The 20,582-nt window shown below is 41.3% G+C and overlaps 1 protein-coding gene across 3 annotated transcripts in view; it reads right to left on the reverse strand.

The window, feature by feature from the left end:
- DNAJB6 (DnaJ heat shock protein family (Hsp40) member B6) overlaps positions 1-16,005 on the reverse strand; it is a 92,081-nt gene extending 76,076 nt beyond the window's left edge. For 2 of the 3 annotated variants that reach the window (XM_054021102.1, XM_054021100.1), the window contains exon 1: positions 15,897-16,005. The gene's annotated coding sequence lies outside the window, so the exon portion shown is untranslated. Of the gene's footprint in view, positions 1-15,641; positions 15,716-15,896 lie in introns of those variants that run through there. The other variant, XM_054021101.1, reaches the window with a different exon arrangement.
- Positions 16,006-20,582: the final 4,577 nt, after the last annotated feature.

Raw genomic sequence — 20,582 nt, forward strand, 5'->3', positions numbered from 1 at the left:
CTCGTTGGCTGGCATAATCTGGTATTTTTTTCTAACCAGAAGGATGCACTCTATACACATTTATTTAAGCAATTAAATAGCTTTTTATACACACTTTCAGATTAATTTTTTACATTTTTATTACACTAGAAAATGGCCCAAATTGTAAAATGGTGTCTTTAACTAATATTTAATGTTACCTTAATTGTGCTGGCCACAAAAAGTTTAACATGGTTTGCATTTAAAACTGATTAAAAAGTATTATCTGTATTTAATCAAGCTGATTGTTCCCAGTCATCATATCCTTTGAGATTTTAGAACTAGAAGATCTAATCCTTTTACATCTAAATGTTATTGACAAATTGAAAGGGAAAGCAAGCTTTCCTGCTTTTTCAACTCCCTATCAGTTTCTCAACTTTGAATGAGCGATTAGTCACTGAACTGAACTAGCTGAATAAAATAAAAAGAAAGTTCTCTTTACACCTGCAGAAAAGACGATGCTGCAAAAAGCTGGTTTAGCATTTCAGACTAGTTCCAGGTGACTGGCCAGTGACTTCCACTAGTTCAGTGGTGAAATTTAGCCCTAATACAGGTAGCCATAATTCCCAATATTTAGAACATGTTTAAGATTTATATCAAAATCCAATTTTAAAGAGTTTTTTTTAGATTTTTATCCACCCTGACAATGGGTTATGTTATCTAACATTTAGAAACTAAAATTGAAAGTACATTTGAGTATTTCTCATAAATGGTTCACATGCTTTACTAGATATACCAGTACATCTAGAGTTCTAAAGTCCTTGTAAACATCTTCTTACAGAAAGGAGATATAAGTAACAAAAACAATCCTAATGACTGACTGCTGTGTCCTACAGTAGTCATAACCCCATTCTAAGGCTATACAACCTGGAAATAAGCAGCTATAGGGAAAACAAGAAAATCAGGTTGATTGTGTGACAAGTTAGGTCAAATGCTTCTATGACTAACTTATCGTACCTGTGGGAATCGTACCTTTCAGAGAACAGCTGACCTTTTCTAAAAATAGGAACTAGTCCTCATTTTTAAAAACCCAGATTTAACTTAAGTTTGATTTGTCATTGGGTGGTAACGACTATTGAATGTGCCCTCAAGGAGCAACTATGGTTCATCAGTAAATTGAACAAGTTCTAGAAGTCAGCTAGAGCAGAGAAAAATTTCTCCACCTTCATTTGTTTTGTACTGTCTTCAGTCATGTTAGCTCAATTGACTGACGTAACATGACTGAAAAAAATCCTGTTTAAGATGCCAGCTAACAAATTTGAAGTTGAGTTACCTGGCTCCACTCGAGGCTAAAATGCGGCCAGTCAGGTTAAGGTAACTCAAGTGAGCTAACAACTGAAATCCACCATCTTTCTGCTGGTCAAGAAAGGTCCTATGACAGAGGGTTACTGAAAGGCCATGAACAGCCTGAAATTGGGGGGAACAACAGTATCAATACCATGCTTAGTACTGCTCCAGATGTTTAGCTGCATTTTAGGTTTAGGTTCTTTGTTTGGGGCTATGTTTGTTTCAAATGAATCTTTAGGAGATTTAGTATCTCAGGGACAGTAGGGGGTGTTTTTATTTTAACATATTTAGTGTTGGGTGGGGAAAAGCCTACAAAACTTCATATAATTGGTATTTTCCTTGTGGTACATTTCCATCAAGACAGAGACCCTGTGTTAAGCACAGCTGGGTCTACAATCTCCCTGAGAACTGGGAAGCCTGTCCTTTTATTATAACATTTAATGTATGTCTACACTTATGGCAGCATGTAAAGTACAGAAACTGCACACCCAGCTAGCACAGGTATAAATAGCAGTGGAGACAGAATTATGGATTAGGCAAGTAGAGTGCCCTACAGTGCCTGAACCCCCCTAGAGTGTACATCCTATACAGTGCCTCAGACATGGACACTACTATTTTTGGCTATTTTGGTATCCCACTGCCTTCCCTTGCTGCATGTAGCTACACACCAGCAACAAATATGGACACTACCTGCCTTTCACTGCAGTGTATAGCTACATGAGTAATGCTGTACTCTGTACATTGCTGTAAATCCTAGGTGGCAAGAAAAGACCTGTGAGGCTTAGTCTTTAACTTAACCTGCTTGTTTTGTAACACATACAAATTGTCTTGATGCTGAAGGGGAGCAGATGTCCGGGGTCTGGTTTATAAGAGTGAAAGTTTATAAAAAATATTTTGTCAGTTGGAAGTGTAGGCTAAGCTCCCAAGGCTTCTGGCATTTAACACAGTAAAGCAGCTTTAATTAGAATGCTTGTAAATACAGAGTACCGGGGAGGGATTATTTTCGTTTTTTTTGTTTGTTTTTAAATGTGGACATGGCTTAAGGGGGAAATTCTTAGGCAGTAGCTCTGCATCTTTGGAACCAAGACCTACTCATAGAAGTGTGCATAAGGTCCTATATCCACTATTTTAACTTCATACATCTGTTTTGTAAAGACTGCAATTTAAGCTTTTTATTACCCCCCAATTCAGCAAATTTACTCAGCCCAGTACTGAAAGGAGCAGGGAATAAAGCCTCCAAGTTAGCTATTTAAAGACTGTTAGTTCTCTTTTTGTGGGCTGCACAGTTCTTAATATGCGGCCCTGTGAGTCTGAGTCAACTGGAATGGAGAGAGTGAGAGACCAGAGTCCAATCAATGCATCAAGGGGCAAGCGGACTGCTGGTCCATTGACCCTTTCCAATTAACCTTCCATATACAGCTGTTAGGTTTGTTTACTAGCCATGGCATCCAAATCTTGTTGCTTCACTAAAAAAAAAAATGTCTGAATGAGTTGACTGCCCTTTACAGAAGGAGCCTGGGTGTGAAAAATGCCCTCCATGCTAGGTCAAGAAAAAGCAGAGGAACTGCTGTATAGTTCAATTTTCAGGTGCAGAAGAGACCCACAACTCAGACAAAATCCATTTGAATGCATTTTCGGCTAGCATGAATTCAGATGTTTTTATTGCAGTAGTATCTGCAATATAGTAGGTGTTGTTCACATAATTAGGAAGAGAAAACACCTTGAAATCAATACATAATTCCTCCTAATAGCTTTTCAACAGCACTTGTGGGTAAAGTGTAACTGAACCAACAGACCTCCCACCCTAGAAATAAATGTTGAGGATTCACCTTTGGATACCTAGATATCTAGGTGGACTCCTAACCTTCCAAACATATAGTACAAGTGAAAGTTTACAGCAGTGGTTCTCAAACTTTTGTATTGGTGAACCCTTTCACATAGCAAGCCTCTGAGTGCCCCCCTTATAAATTAAAAAGGCTTAATACATTTAACACCATTATAAATGCTGGCTGCAAAGCAGGGTTTGGGATGGAGGCTGACAGCTCACGATCCCCCCATGTAATAACCTTACGACCCTGAGGGGTCCCAACCCCCAGTTTGAGAACCGCTGGTTTACAATACATTTGCCAAATAAACTAATGAAAGCTGCTCCTGCACTGATGCCAAGGCACAGGAATACAGCAGAAAAAAGATTTATTCAACTAGTGACATGTTGCTTAAATGTTGCTATCATCTTCAGAAATAAATTGTGTTTTTAACTCTTTGTGACCATTGATCACATACGCAGATTAAAACAGACTTGGGTATTTCAAAATACAAATAGTTTCAATGCTATCTGACCACTGAGCTTGGAGATACTACCCCTAACACAGGCTAACACATATACATCTGTGAAACTCAGCAGCAGATTCACATGGGAAAAAAGTCATCAACTTTAAAGTGAGGATATTAAACATGAATGTCAAAGACAACTGAATGCCTAGACACAAACTAAACCAAGCCATGTCTACATGACTTGTGTCATTCAGAGGTGTGAATATTCCACCTGCGAGTGACATAAGTTACACAGACATAAGTGCTTGTGTGCACAGTGCTATGTCAGCAGGAGAGCATCTCCCATCAGCACAGAGCAGCATCCCCAAACTTTTTATGTCATGCTCCCCTTCACCACCTGTAATGGAATTTGTCCGCACGCCCCAGGGGCAGGGCTACAGCCAGCAATGGAGCTGTGCCAAGGTCAGAGCTGGGGCTGCAGGCAAGACCAGAGGTTTACACTGGGAAAAATAATTGCATCCGTGTCCAGCAAACATAAAACAAATCTTGCCAAACTTTGGCTACATCTGTTCAAAACTGAGGAACAGGCTCTGTCAATCCATTAACAGGGGGACTCAGACTTCACTGCACTGGAATTTAACAAGATTCCAAAAAGGACTGGATATCTAGAGAGATATCAATATCCAGAATGAACATAGTATCTCTTCCAGAATTTTTTTTAGCGCTAAACCTTATATTTTGACTATCAGGATAAGCCCCAATGTGGAAGGCCAATTATCCCATATTTACCTACTGTATGGTTTTTGCATCTTCCTCTGATGCATGTGGTATTGGGGACAGGATACTGGACTTCATATGGATCTCGGACCTGATTCAGCATAGATACTCTAGTGTCCCTAACAAGCTGAACAGAAGGTTTTTTTTAAATGTTAAATTGAACTAAACAGACATCAAAAATGTGGAAACGGGGTTTACATTTTGAAGTCAGCATGGGATATAAGCCTGATGCATTTAAAACAAGCAATCTGAGATAAGATTGTCTCAGCCATAGTTAGATAATTGTTTCTAGTCCCATAGCTCACTTACATCGTCTGTTGACAAACTTTCTTAAAAAGTTGCTTTATCTCAGAACTTAATGTAATTTTCAAGACAGAAAGCAGCTTTATAAGAATTAAAAAAGTACCTGAAACAAGCCGCACAGAGAGAGTAGAGGTAAGTGCATAGACATCTGAGTCAGGCTTAGAAAGAAACCAAAACTATGTTTCTGACTGTATCATGATCTGCTACTTTAGACATTTGTGAAATTAGTGCTGACAATGTAAAGCCGTTTCTTATCACGAGCTATCAGTCAGCAAGAAGTCCCTAAACAAAGTTAATGATCAAATGGAAGAAAAACTAGAAGCCAGAATCATCTCACTAAAGGTAGGTCTACTTACGGCAGCATGTAGAGTACGGACACTGCACACACTAAGAGTGCAAAAGGCAGTGTAGCCAGTGAGGCACTGCTTAAATGAAAAGAGCACAGGCACACCAGAATCTTAGGCTATATACATGGCTCTGCACATCCACGGAGTGCCTCCCATGTCTACACTGCTGAGTAGTATCCCGGTGCCTTCATGCCAGAGCCTCACACTGCAGTGTGTAGCTACACATACCCTTCAAACCACCGCAAACATAAACAAAGCCTGAGCGTTGAGTCACAAATGTAGGGATTACTAGTTAAGAGGGATTAATCCAGAATCAATTAAGGCAGCAAAGGCTATGGTTTGTAGCAACCTAAAACCAACTGAGGAAAGTTTAAGACTGAGGCCTTGTCTATACAAGGGTAAATTGACCTAAGTAACGTAGCTGGAGTTGACGTAGCTTAGGTCGACTTACTGTGGTGTCTATATCCCGCTGTGTTGATCGGAGATGCTCTCCTGCTGACTTACTCCCTTGGAACGAGAGGAGTAAGGTAAGAGTCTATCAGATTTAGTAGGTCTTTACTAGATAAGCTAAATCGACCCCTACTGCATCAACCAGAGCAGCATCGATCCCGGGTAAGTGTAGACATGGCCCAAGTTTTTCTAAACAGTGACTTAATTGCAGTAGAACAACAACTTTTATTTGGTTAAAACTATGAAGCTAACTGTGACGTTGCACTTCATATGTTTTATGGAAATATGTTTATGTGCGATTATGATGTAACTGGAATATGCTTTATGCAAAAGGTCTCTCGTAAAGTATTACAAAAGTTATAACCTACTGAATATAGTCATCCTATTTGTATGAATGTATCTGAAACTAGGAATATAAAGTATAACTCTGAGGTCCTATTGTAATTATGCAAAGTGTGGGCCATTAATGCTGGTTTAGAATCTTGATGGTTCCCATTGACTATGACAATTGGCTGTAAATAGTTTATTTACCTGCAAGCCTTCCTGTATATGTGTACGCCAGCCCGTGGGTAATGAAAAATGAGGTCTTATAGTGACATGTGACCATGTCACCTGATACTGGAATCAGTCTTAAACCTGGGGCTTTTCCATTTAGAAGGAGGGGTTGGGATCCAGAGAGATGAAGGATTCCCGCCTTGTGCCAAAACTATAAAAAGGAGGTGGAGCAGGACAAGGGTGGTCCCAGCCATGAGAAAGCCCCTGCTTTTCACCTAAGATGCCTATTAGAACGAACAAGGACTATACCGGGGAAAGGATTGGGCCCACACTAGGAAGGAGTCTGGGCTGTTAAAGAAGCTTATTGGAACATCTCTGAGGTTGAAGTTTACTTGTAATCGGTTTCTGAATGTATTAGGCTTAGACATGCGTGTTTTGTTTTATTTTGTTTGGTAACTTACTTCGTTCTGTCTATAATTACTTGAAACCACATAAAAAGTAGGATTTAAATTTAATAAACTCACTTTTGTTTATTGATAAACCCAGAGTAAGGGAGAGCAAATAGCTGTGCGTGTTTCTATCCGTGTTATAGAGGATGGACAATTTATGAGTTTACTCTGTATAAGCTTTATACAGAGTATAATGGATTTATTTGGGGTTTGGATCCCATTGGGAACTGGATATCTCGGTGCTGGAGATAAGTGACCTGCTCAGCAGTTTTTGATTAAAGTCTGCAGCTTTGGGGGCATGACCAGACCTGGGTCTGTGTTGCAGAAGGCTAGCATGTCTGGCTCAACAAGATGGGGTTCTGGAGTCCCAAGCTGGCAGGGAAAATGGGCTCAGAGGTAATCTCAGCACATCTGGTGACAAGTCCCAAGGGTGTGTGCGACTGAACCAGTCACACTAACATACCCTTGTAAGTAAATGGTTTAAATGATTCAAGTTCCACATTCCTGAAATTAGCTTTCTCAAAGTTGTTTTAATAAAAAATTGCACACAGTTTAAGTACATAACAAATTTAGAGCATGCAGCCTCTATGGCCAGCTTTATAAAGTTCAGGTTTAGTTTATATGAAGCGGACACCATAAACTTAAATACTAGGGTTGTCGATTAATCACATTTAACTCATGCGATTAACTCAAAAAATTTAATCCCGATTAATCACAGTTTTAATCCCACTGTTAAATTCCAATTGGTATCCTATTGTTTATTAAATATTTTTGGATTTTTTCTACGTTTCCAAATATATTGATTTTGATTACAGAAATACAGAATACAAAGTGTACAGTGCTCACTTTTTATTACAAATATTTGCACAGTAAACATTATAAACAAAAGGAATAGTATTTTTCAATTCACCTAATACAAGTACTTCAGTGCAATCTCTACCATGAAAGTGCAATTTACAAATGTAGATTGTTACAAGTCCACTCAGTCCTATTTTTTGTTTTGCCAATGGCTCAGACAAACAAGTTTGGTTACATTTGCAGGAGATAATGCTGCCTGCTTCTTGTTCACAATGTCACCTGAAAGTGAGAACAGCTGTTCGCATGGCACCGTTGTCGCCACCGTCACAAGATATTTACATGCCAGAGGCTCTAAATGTCCCTTCATGCTTCAGCCACCATTCCAGAGGATCCAAAGCGGTGTGCACTGATGCACGTTCATTTTCATCCTCTGAGTCAGATGCCATCATCAGAAAGTTGATTTTCTTTTTTGGTGGGTCCGCATCTGTAGTTCCTGCATCAGAGCGTTGCTCTTTTAAGACTTCCAAAAGCATGCTTCACACTCTTCATCCTTCAAATTTTGGAAGGCACTTCATATTCTTAAACTTTGGGTTGAGTGCCGAAGCTATCTTTAGAAATGTCACATTGGTACCTTCTTTGCATTTTGTCAAATCTGCTGTGAAAATGTTCTTAAAACAAATGTGCTGAGTCACCATCCGAGAATTCTATAACGAACTATATGGCAGAATGTGGGTAAAACTGAGCCGGAGAAATACAATTCTTTCCCCCCTCCCCCCAGGAGTTCAGTCACAAATTTAATTAGCTTCACCCTCCCCCCCTTAAGAGAGCGTGTCATCGGCATGGAAGTATGGCCTCTGGATTGGTGGCCGAAGCATGAAGGTGCATCCGAATGTTTAGCATATATGTAAATACCTTGCAATGCCAGCTACAGAAGTCCAATGTGAACACCTGTTCTCACTTTCAGGTAACATTGTGAACAAGAAGCGGGCAGCATTATCTCCTGCAAACGTAACCAAACTTGTTTGTATGAGATTGGCTAAACAAAAAATAGGACTGAGTGGACTTGTAGGCGCTAAAGTTTTACATTGTTTTGTTTTTGAATGCAGGATTTTTTGTACATAATTCTACATTTGTAAGTTCAACTTTCATAATAAAGAGATTGCACTGCAGTACTTGAAAGATACTATCTCTTTTGTTCTTTACAGTGCAAATATTTGTAATCAGAAATATAGAGTGAGCACTGTATACTTTATATTCTGTACTGTAACTGAAATCTATTTGAAAATGTTGAAAACATCCAGAAACATTTAAATAAATGGTATTCTATTCTTGTTTAAAAGTGCGATTTTTTTTCCAGGGATAGACAATAGATAAAATATTGCATTGGTTAAAAAAGAAGCTGCATAACGTTAATAATAAGTTAAGTTTTGTTTGGGGGGGGGGGGGGGAATTCTCTAGTTCACATCAATATAGTTCCCTCCCCCCCCAACATTTGTGTACTTAGTAGGGCTGTCACATGACCAAAAAAAAACCACACACAGGTAAGCCAAACATCCAGGCCAACCACAACCCATATGATCCAGGGAGCAGTTTCTCTGGCAAATTGTAAGACGACCAGTAGGCAGAAGGAGCTCCTGTACTGGGACAGCTACTGCTGCTTGTCAAACACCCTGGACTTAAGCTCCTTCGGGTAGGGGGACCATCTTTTTGCTGGGTTTGTACAATGCCTTGCACAATTGGGTGGTGGTCCCTAACTAGTGCTCATAAGCACCATGGAAATACCAAGTTAATGTTATTACAATCCTCACTTCCCTTCTCCCTGCATTGCCCCACTACTGTTAGGAACTGGGACTTCTTGGAATTGGGGTGCAGTGTCACACTTCCATCCCATATTCTTCACAATGATATGATTATGACATAGTTAGGATGTATTTTATCACATGACTTGCATAGGTCATTGGGAATTTTATGATTTGCTGAATGATTATCCTATTTGTATGAATGGATCATTTTTGTATCTGAAATTATGAACGCCCACTAGGCAAAGGCTCTCAGTCTAGAATGGGTCCTTCCCAGCCAGCCATCAAGTTAATGAGCCATTAGAGAGAACAATAGATCTTCGGGGAAACTTATCTCCCACCTGGGTAGCCTTCCTGAGGATGCTACAGATAGCATCCAAGTAATAGTTGCTGTGACACTACAGGGACATGTGACCAGGTCACCAGGTGCTGGACTTCAGTCAGTGGGGAAAATAGACCTCCCAAGATGGTGTGGGAACAAGCTTTGAAACAGTGTTCCCACCATGTGCAAAAGCTATATAAGGCAGTGGAGTGACATCATCTGGGTCCTTCAATGACTCCGCACCCAAGAAGGCTCCTGGAAACACCTGAGGAACAAAGACTAAACTAGGGGAAGTGCTAGACCCAGGCTAAAGGGATTTTTAGCTTGTGAATGGAACACCTGGGGATTCCAAGCTGTAAGCAAGTGCAGCTTGCCCCTGAAGAATCTGCAGTCCGCTTGTATCATCATTTAGGGTGAGAATTTGCTATTCATATCTGATCTGTGATATTAAGCTTAGTTTGCAGTTTGTTTATTTACTAGGTAATCTGCTTTGATATGTTTGATATCCCTTATAATCACTTAAAATCTCTTTTGTTTCTGCTTTATCTAAAACCAGTTTGTGGGAGTCATAACTTGGGGCAGAAAGCTGTTGTATATTCCTCTCCACACTGAGGGAGGGGGCAAATTTCATGAGCTTATACTGAACAGTTCCCTATGCAGCGCAAGACGGTATAGGTTTGGGTTTATACTCCACAGGGTGTGCGTGCCTTAGGAACTGGCAGGTACCCTAGCTGAAGCTTTACCATGCAGGGGCTGGTTAAAAAGCCTGCCTGCATGTACTGCAGCAATGTGTGTCCGTACCTGTGTGTGCTGGTATATGTGCAGGATGGAGCCTGGAGAGAGCTTGGCAGCTTGTCATGGCAGTACAGTGTAAAAGGGAGCCCAGGCTGGTGGGTCAGGGGAACTCAGTGGTACCCCAGTTCCAGGTGGCACCCCGGAGGAACCCATCACAGGGAGATTTGAACTTGATGTCTCCTCTCCGTGCATGTTCCATCCACATCCCTGCTGCTGCTAGAGCATGGTGGGTGGAGAAAGTGAGAAAGGTACAGTTACAGCCAAAGTTAACTGTATGTTCTGCTGCTTAGTTTCTACATCTGGTGAACTGTAATGTCATGCTTAGAACTCGCAGAACTGTGAGCCACTGTTTTATCACTCTGACTTAGCAAGAGTGAGAGCTTTGCTGCTGCTAAACTCCGTGTCAGCTCTCTGACACAACAGCCTATCTGCCTTGCCAGCAAACTCTTCAAGACTCTGTCAGTCTAAACTTTGCCTAACAGGTAACAAACACATCAGTGAATCCCAGTTCCCAAGTTCACCTAAGACATCTCCCTGCAGCATCCAGTCCGTCTCACTGGATACTCAGAAATTAGGTTCTCTGCCTCTAAAAAGGCAGAGCACACATCTGTTAGGTTAGCTGAAGACTCACCCTTCAGAGATTGTTTTGTAATAATCAAGAATAAATGTATTAACAAAAAACAGATTTAAAAGTGATTCTAAGCAAGAGGAAAAGACATATGGTTACAAACAAGACAAGTTCTCTAGCTAAAATTTAAGTTTTAATTGCAAGTTACAATCTTAGCCAGGTCTGCATGGCGGAAGCTCCCTAACAATCCCTCCCTCCTCCCCCAAAAAACACCTGTTACATACTTTTCCCACCCATACCCAACAACCCTCCAAGTTCAGACCCAGGTTCCTTCCCAGCAATTTACTTCCCTCTCCTTCAGCTCTGCTCCACTGCACCCCTGGACTCCCCCAAGCATTTGCCCTGCTTCTGAGGGGTGCGGGAAATACAGTTCTGTATTGAATTACTTAGAGTTCTGTATTAATATACCTAGTAAGGAATTTGTAAAAAACATTTCCTGAATCTTTTGTTGTCGTCTGTATTGTTATAGATGTACTTGCTGATAGGCATTTTGAAATAAATTACCAAAATAATTGTAACTGGTGGGATTGTACTTTTATTTTGACCAATAAAATATGCAGAATTTTAAAATATTGTGCACAGAATTTTTTTTTTTTGGTGCAGAATTCCACCAGGAGTATTACTTACATCAGGTTACCAGCCCACCAGATATGGGGATCCCATACTCACAGAATCAGAGAGTGCTTTATTCCCCAACCAATAGTTAACTAAAATGTCTCTTTACTCCCTTTATATTTTCCTAATTCTATTGTCTTTGCCTCAAGAGTAAGGAAGACCTTCTGGGGATGTAAACTTTAGTGTGTCCGCGGGTATACTAGATATACAAGAAAAAGTTTAGCATGTTTTGCATTTAAAATTAACTGATTTATTAAACAATGGTAGTATTATCTGTAGCTAGTGAACTGAGCTGATTGTATATTTGGGCCACGGTGATTGGAAACAAAGGTATTTAGGCTCTTGACTTCCACTGAATTCAGCAAAAGTTAATAGACTAAATACTTTTGTGGACACCATGTCCATCAAAAATTTAAAAACTAGTAGAGCTCATCCTCTTACACCTAGTTTTTATTATTCCTAAATTAGAAAAGGAAAACAAGCTTTCCTGCTTTTCCCAACTGGTTTCTTAACTTTGCACCAGCATTGAACTGAACTAGTTGAATAAACTGAAAAGAAAATATTCTCTATGCACTAGTAAAAAAAGCAACTGCTGTAAAAAGCTGGTTTTAGGCCTTCAACAGACTCTGGTTCCAAGTGCTTAAACAATGACTTCCACAATTTGTGGTTTGACCTTCATTTTTTTTTTTTTTTTTTTTTTTAATTTAGTTTAAATGATTTCAATATGTTCAGTTTGCGGACTTAACATAGACTGACAATTTCCAATTTAATTTGAAAGATTTTTTAAAAACCCTGTATTAAAATTTAAAAAATCCTGAAGTGTTATCCATAACGGAAGACAGCATTGGAAAATGATTAACTTGTTGAAACCGAAAGTAACTGAGGCAGAAAAACAGATTATGCTGAATAAAAGCAATTACTTTTGTGTAAAGCTGGCTGAAATTGATTTTTGATGAAAATATCTGAAATTGCTTGTTTGAAGAAAATGGTTTTGAATTTTAGGATTTTCCTTCTCTCCTCTGCACTTCATATTTTACTTCCCTTCCTTCTTCCCCCACTGCAAGGGGGAATTTCCCCACTATGAGAAAATAAAACATTTCAAAAAGTTAAGATTTTTTCCAAAGATTTAGAAAAATTTTCCTCAAATGATTTCATCCAACAATCACAAAAAAAAAAAATTTTTGGGAGGTGAAAAAAGTTTGAGAAAGTTGACAGGTTTATTTTTAAACTTCTTATAGTGCTCTGAAATTATGCTAATTTATATCTGAAGTTTTGATTTTGCTGTGACTAGTTGTTCAGCTACAGGAAGTCAAAAAATCCTGCTGTTCTCACTTCTAAATTTCAAAGGAAAGTTATTTTCATGTTTTCACTGGACATTAGTGATAATTTTCTTGTGACAAAAAATAAACAATTCCATGGTCCACTAACAAACTGAATTCAGTCTAAGAAACTGGAAAGAGGATTTAAACAAATTATGTAAACATCTGATAAGAACGGCTCTGTGGTCATAGCCAGAGCTAACACAAGGACTATCTATAGGGCTCAAATGAATGAGCTTATAAAACCAACCTTTACGTAATTTGTTCATTCCCTGTTCTTCACAATTAAAAAAAAAATCATAAGTGTCCTGGCAAGCAGATTTGCCCATTGGCTTACACAGACTTCAGCTGACTATTTAGTCAGCCCAGTAAGGTAACATAACTACCGTTTAACTTAACTGTCAAGTTCTTACACCTCCCCATCTGGAGACAAACATCTTTTCTAACTGGAGTTAAACAATACCTCATACCCCAAAAACTGAATAATCATATGGGTCTGGATTCTTCACCCTTCAGAAGTACTGCAATAGGACCATATAATCAGAGCATGGAACTAACAGAGCCCAAGGCCATTCCCACCACTCAAACTAGGCCAAAACCATGTTTTTTTTCTGATATTCTACAAATCAAATCAACCCTGGTTTTGTGCAAGTCAAATTGCTTTAAATCATGATTTAAGTCACTAGTCAGGAAGACTTGATTTAATCACGGATTTCTATGTAAAACTGCATTCTTTTTGGTTGTTATAAGCTTAATACATATTCTTCACAACTCAGAGAGATGTAGGTTTCATTTTTAGAAGGTACACACTATACATTTTAAAAGTCATTTATTTTGAAAACTTTTCAGATTAGTTTTACAGCTATATGAGAAAATGAATGATTGTTTGGTTATTTCATTTACCAAAGATAACTGAAGCAGGTATTTATGAAGTTATTGGGAGGTGAACTACCTACAATTCAGTAGGTTAATCATTACTATTTGGAGAACTTTCTTGCCATGCTGTATTAGGAGGAGATCACCAGACAGACATTTAAATTGATTTATTTAACTAAACAACAAGTATTCTGGATTTTTTTCTTCAACAGCAAACATAATATTTTAACAAAACATATGAATTTTTTAATTTAGTTCAACATTCAATTTTTTTTTTAAAAATCAGATTTGTTTTTGTTAAAATTGTTTAAAATAGTTAAAGGAACTTTAAAAAAAGTTAAATCAAGTATGTCAGCCAGGTCAACATGAGAAACTTAAAATACTGGCTTCTGCAGTTAACTCAGTCGTCTTCACCTTCATTTTCCTGTTTGTTCATAATCTGGAAAAGAAAACCAAGCTCTTCTGCTTTTTCAGGTCCCAAATGATTTCTCAATTTGGAATGAATTAGTCCAAAGGAAGAAAATATTATTTCGACACCAGCAGAAGAAGCTACTGCTGTTAAAAGTGAGATTATCACTTCAACAGTCTCTGAACCCAAGTGCTTAAGTGATTTCTGCCAGTTCACTGGTGTGACTTTCTTTAAAACGTCAGCAGCAAACATATTTCTTGAATGGCTCTTATTCCCAAACTGGGTCTCTTTTACAGCCTGCTGGCATTATAGGTTTTCCCCTTCTAGTGAGAGAATGGTAGAATCACAAGTCAATGAAGGCTCAAATCACACTCAAAAAGACCTCAAGACATCTTGGGTATGGTGCTCAAACAGTTTCACTTTTGTTTCTACTCTGTCTGTCCCTCCCTTCCCATTTACAAAACTTTTCTTAAACATTACACGAATATATAGTCTCATACTACAGAATTAGAATGTATAATCCTTATTCCATGATGAGGTATCTTTGAGCTATAATGTATCTTAAAACAACCTTTAGAGAGGTTTTTTCCTCAGAAAGCATTTAATCACAAAAAAAAATCCAATTTAAATAAATCCAATTATCTTTGTTTTTTGTTTTTAAGTCATTAATTTTTATCCACCCCGCACAATACTGACAACTAAATTGCTATGCCATGTCAAAAGTTTGACCATGTACATTTAAAACCTTGTTATAAAAAAATCAGCTTCTATAATGCCACCTTGGCCCAGTTAGAACAATGCTCTAGGCTAAACACACCAATTTCTATCTATTGTTATAAAGTTACTAGTTAAAACAATGAAAAAGGGCTTCAATGATCTTAATGTCTTGAATAATTTGTTCCATTTTTTTTTGCCTCAAAGAGGAAGCCAGTTTTGCAGACAAGTCAACTTCAAACCATATTAGTTGTGACCACACTGAAACGAGGTTAAAGTTTTATTACCAGCAGGAAGACCAGAGACTCCACTGCCCACTCACTGCCATCCCAGAAATCCTGCAAGTAGTGATGACATGAACCATCTGCCTCACCTTCACAGGGACACTGGGCGTGGGAAACTTAGCAACATCAAACACAAAACATCCAACCGCCCCTCGCCTTTACGAACACCGCACTGGGCTGCTACCATTGCCCTTACCGACTGACGCAGGAAACTCCCAGGTGCATGAAAGTTTTACTGTAAACAAGTAATGTACAAGAACTCCAGTGGTAGCATGTGGTTCAGTGGCTGCTTTCCTCGCTAGCTTTTTAAGAAAAAACCAAACACACGGAGCCACCCCCGAAAACTTGAGGCGGAATCCCAGTGAAGAGGCGGCTACACAGCGGCTCTTGTGAGTCACCCCTTCGTTACCTGCGAGCGCCCTGGGGTGCTCTAAGCTCTCTCGCCACCCCGCCCGCGCGCAGCGTTAGATGCCTCGGCGGCCTGAGTTTGCCTCGCTGCGTGGAATCAACACGGGCCTTTGCCTTGCTCAGCCGCGGCGTCTCTCCAGGGCACCCAGCGGCCGGTCAGAGTAACCGAGCGGCCGGGGCCCTCCCCGCGCCCTCTCCCTTCCCACGGCGACCGACGCCTGGGTCGCGCTCCGCGCCCGTCCCGCCTCACCCCAGAGCCCGGGTCAAGGCTCACCGTAGGCCCGGCCGGAACCGGGGCCCAGCGCCCGGTCGCCCCCAGCGAGCTAAGCGCCATTCCAGGCGGCCCGGCGCCCCCACAGCGGTAGCCCCCGCTCACCCCCCCCCCCCGCGCTGCGCGCTGCGGCCAGCGGAAGGGGGGGGGCTCCATCACCAACAACACTGTTGCTGAGGGCGAGAGCCCGCCTCGCATCCCACCCGACGGAGCCCCGGCCATCGCGGTACAACCCTCCCCCGCGAGCCCCTGGCTCACCCTGCCCAGGCCTGCACGGCGGACGCGCTCCCGTCTCTCCGAGCAGCAGCGATTGCAGCAGCTGGGGCCGGGCACGCACCAACAGAAATTGCGTCGCGCTCCGGAACGTCACTTCCGCTAACGCCCCCTATGTCCGGAAGTTTCTGGAACGACCTCGCCCTCTTCCCTCGAGGCGGAAGTAGAGGGGGGGGACAGGGAGAGCGAGCTGCGGCGCCACCTGCTGGCCGTAGGCGGCGCGCTGAGCGGCTGTGGTACGGCGGGCGACGGGGGAGGCATGTGCAGGGACGTCACGGCACGTCGCAGCGCGCCAGGCCCCCGCCCCCGAGTCGCCAGCCTCTCATGGCCCCGCCCCGAGGCCATGAGCCATGGACCGAAATGACCTTGGGGGAGGGAAGGAGGCCGTGGACCGAGATGACCCTCGCGGCAGGGGGGAAAGGGAGTCACACGCCCCCTCGGGGCACCCAGCCACAGGGCGGCCCCCCAAGAGATGGCACTAGCCCAGTGCCAGGGTGGCCCGGTCATGGGGTGGAGACCTGGAAGGCATCTGAGCTGCACTAGGTCTGGGTGCCCTGTGTTGAGTCCCATGGGGCAGCCCCCAGGGCTGCAGGGCCAAGATGCATTGCACCTTGCTCACCTCAGCAGCCACAGGCCACAGTTAGATCCCCAGGGTGCCCTAGGGTGACCAGATAGCAAATGTGAAAAATTGGGAGGGGGTAGGGGGCAATAGGAGCCTATGTAAAACAAAGCCCTAGATATTGGGACTGTCCCTATAAAATCGGAACATCTGGTCACTCTAGGCTGCCCAGATCTCAACGACTAATAAAAACCTGGGTGTTGTAGTATATAATCAGCTGGACGTGACCTCCCAGTGCGAGGCTGTGGCCAATAGAACAAATGCCATCCTGGGATGCATAATCATGGATAGGAAAAGAGCCCCAAGAATGATTAAAGGATTAGAAAATGTGCCTTAGAGTGATAGACCCCAATCTATTTAGCTTTTCAAAGAGAAGGTTAAGACCAGACTTGATCACAGTCTGTAAGTACCTGCATGGGGAACAAATATTTGCTAATTGGCTCTTCAGTCAAGTAGAGAAAGGTATAACATGATCCAATAGCTGGAAGTTGAAGCTGGACAACTTCAGACTGGAAATAAGATGTACATTTTTAACAGGGAGGGTAATTAACCATTGGAACAATTTGCTAAGAGTTGTGGTGGATTCTCCAACTCGTACAATATTTAGGTTGCGATTGAATGTTTTTCTAAAAGATATGCTCCAGGAATTATTTTGGAGGAGTTCTAGTATCTGTGTAATACAGAAGAGCAGACTAGATGATCACAGTGGTTGCTTCTGGCCTTGGGATCTATGAAATCTCTGATTTAAACTGTAAGAGCCTGGTATCTATCTATCTAACTCATGGTTGATATGTCACATAATTTTATTGCAAGTTTCACACTTGTTGGTGTTTTTCTTTTTCTTTCTTCTGATGTGATCCCCGATCACATCAGAATCTCAGCTTTTGTTTAAAAATAAAAGTAAGGTTCTAGCTCTGATAGTTGTGAGGAAAAGCTTAAAAAGGTAAACCTGAAGTCTCAGAAACTGGAAGTCAAATGAAAAGAACCCCAATTTTTTTTTAAATCTCTTAATTTTTAAACCAGTCAATTTTTTGGAGGCATGACTTATGGTTTTTGAACTACTGTCTATCCCAATTCTTATATGGTCCTTATCACCATCATATCTGAGTGTGTAACGTGCGTTATCAAAGCAGTGACAGTTTCATGCTGAGCATAGTTTCTTGTTCACAACAGGCTAATTCTTCCTAGCTATTGTGCTTGCTGGTTTCAGAGGATTCTGCTCATTGTAAATTCTCTAGGCAAATCCCAGCCCAGCATGGTCTGATCTGAGAACAAGATCAGTTATTACCCTCTCCAGAAGTTTTTATGGAGTCAGGTGGGGGTTTCAAAAGGGCCAAACAGAGTTAGGTGCCCAGTGCGCAATGAATTTCTCTGGAGACTGGGCACTTAACTCCCTTAATCTTTTAGAAAATCCCAACCTCAGTAGAGAAAGTACATTAATTTATTTTAATTGTTATGCCAGATTTTATAGGAGTCCAATGCTTTGACAGCTCTGGAACATAAAGTCCCCTGTTTATTCACCAAATAAGAACAGCACAGGCAGCAGAAAAAAATTCACCTCGGTACTATCCAAGAGGGAACTAGTGCAGTCAACAGCACAGCTCTTTCTAGGTCCATTCGGTCCTTGGTGTTTCTATTGAAGCTGCCAACGATACCAACTGTGATAGAGAGACAAGGTGGGTGAGATAATATCTTTTATTGGATCAGCTTCTGTTGGTGAGAGAGATGAGCTTTTGAGTTTACACAGAGCTCTTCTTCAGCTCTGGGAAACTTCCTGAAAGCAGCTCTACACTTACAGTGCTGCATCTGTGCCACTGTAGCCCTTAAGTGAAGACCCTCCTATTCAAATAGGAGAGCTTCTTCTATCAGCGTAGTTAATCCAGCTACCCGAGCGGTTAATATAACTATATTGCTCAGGCATGTGGATTTTTCACACCCCTGAGCAATGTAATTATGGTGATATAGGTCTGTACTGTAGACCTGACCTCAGAATGTCATTGGTGGAACAGATTATTTAGCATAAGTAGTTACTCCTAGGGGAATTCTGCACCAAAAACGTAAAAACTCTGCACCAAAAAATTAAAAATTCTGTGCACAATATTTTAAAATTCTGCATATTTTATTTGTCAAAATAACACAATATAATCATGCCAGTTTCAATTATTTTCGTAATTTATTTCAAAATATCTGTCAGCAGATATAGCTGTAACAATACAGACAAAAAAAAGATTGTTTTTTTACAAATAGATTCCTTACTAGGCATATTATTACAGAACGTTGAGTAATTCACTTACATTAAAATACAGAACTGTATTTCCTGCACCTGTCAGAAGCAGTGCAAAGGTTTGGGAGTGTCAGGGGTAACAGAGGAAGTGAGAGAGAGGGAAGGAGCCTGGAGTCAACCTGGAGGGTTGTTGGGTGTGGGTGGGAGAGGAGCAGTATGGAACAGGTTTTTTTGGTGGGGGGACGGGCTGGATTATTAGGGAGACCCTGCTGATCCCAAGCCTCTCCCATTCAGTCAGGCACACCTACCCCTGTCCCCCCCGATCCTGATGGGTCCCTGCAGCCTCCTCCCTATGTGACCATGCACCCCCATTCCCATTCAGCCCCTGGCTCAATGCTGTCACCCCACTAGTTCCTGAGCCCATGTCCCAGTCAGTCCCCCCACTAACCATTCTGAACCCCAGTCTGTGACCCCCCAGCAGCCCTGTGTGCCCCTCTCTGTCCTAATCTGGCTCTGCAGGCAGGGTGCTGTGTGGGGGGATTCTGTGTTACTGTGCGCACACAGAAATTTTTTCCCCACAGCAAATACATTCTGACCCATGAATGCAGCAGAGGCCGCCATGGCACCAGAACAGCCTGCGGCATTCATGTTGGCTGTTCTGGCACCACAGTGGCCTCTGGTGGGCAAATGGTGGAACTGCAGCACTTCTGGTACAAAATGTATTTTCTGCAGGGAAAAAATTCTGCGGGCATCATGAATTCTGCGCATGTACAGTGGTGCAGAATTCCCCCAGGAGTAAGTAGTTAACCCATATTTCAAGGGACCATTCAAAGTGAAGTGTCCCATTAACACCCCTCTAGGGTGGGGAGAAAGGGAAATGCAGCTGTTCCACCTTTTATTTAGGTGATACTCTTGAGTACCATTTCCCGGCCCTGAAGAAGAGCTCTTTGTAAGATCAAAAGCTTGTCTCACAAACAGAAGTTGCACCAATAAAAGATATTACCTCACCCACCTTGGCTCTCTAATATCTTTGGACTGACATGGATACAACACTACTGCATACAAGTGTGATAATGATTCTTACATTTGTCCACAGGAATTCCAGTGTTTTTGTAATAATTTAATATTCCCTAGCTCCTATATAGCACTTTTCATCTGTAGATTACTAAGCACGTTACAAAATTACTAAATATCATTATTTCCCATTTACATGTGGGGAAACTGAGGCAAAGAGAGGTTATAGTGGCTTTCCCAAGGTCACCCAGCAGGCTAGTGGCAGAGCCAGTGACAGAATCCAGCTTTCCTAAATCCCAGTGTACTGCTTTTTCCCCTAGGCCACAAATAGAAAATTCAAACAAATGGGCAAAAGTATAGAAACAAACTAATTAAATAGTAAATTTCTAAAGTGTAGTTTATCCAGTTAAGGTTTGTCATATCATGCTAACATAGTAATTTTCTTAAGATTCTTGATTAAAAGGTCACCATCAATTTAAAATCTCACTTCTCTCTGAAGTGATTTTTTTACCTATTACTGTTACACATGGTACCTGAGATTACAATGATTGAAAGATATTAGAGAAAATAAATTATTTTTCTCTATTTTTTCCAGTTTATTTACTTTGTGCATTTGACAGCAGTTTGTATACAGTATCCCTGTCAGTTTCACTGTTTGTGCATCTTTTTCATGCAGTAACAAGAGTGAGAGAAACATAAGGGGGGAAAAGGGAAAATGTGATTGCCTCATTAACCTCCTCCTTGCCAATGTAGGGCCTGCCCATCCCATCACAGCCATAGGTAGTGGATTAGGGGTAGCTCATGCTTTTAGAAA

Source organism: Malaclemys terrapin, chromosome 2, assembly GCF_027887155.1.
Source record: "Malaclemys terrapin pileata isolate rMalTer1 chromosome 2, rMalTer1.hap1, whole genome shotgun sequence".
In the NCBI taxonomy this organism is placed as follows: Eukaryota; Metazoa; Chordata; order Testudines; family Emydidae; genus Malaclemys; species Malaclemys terrapin.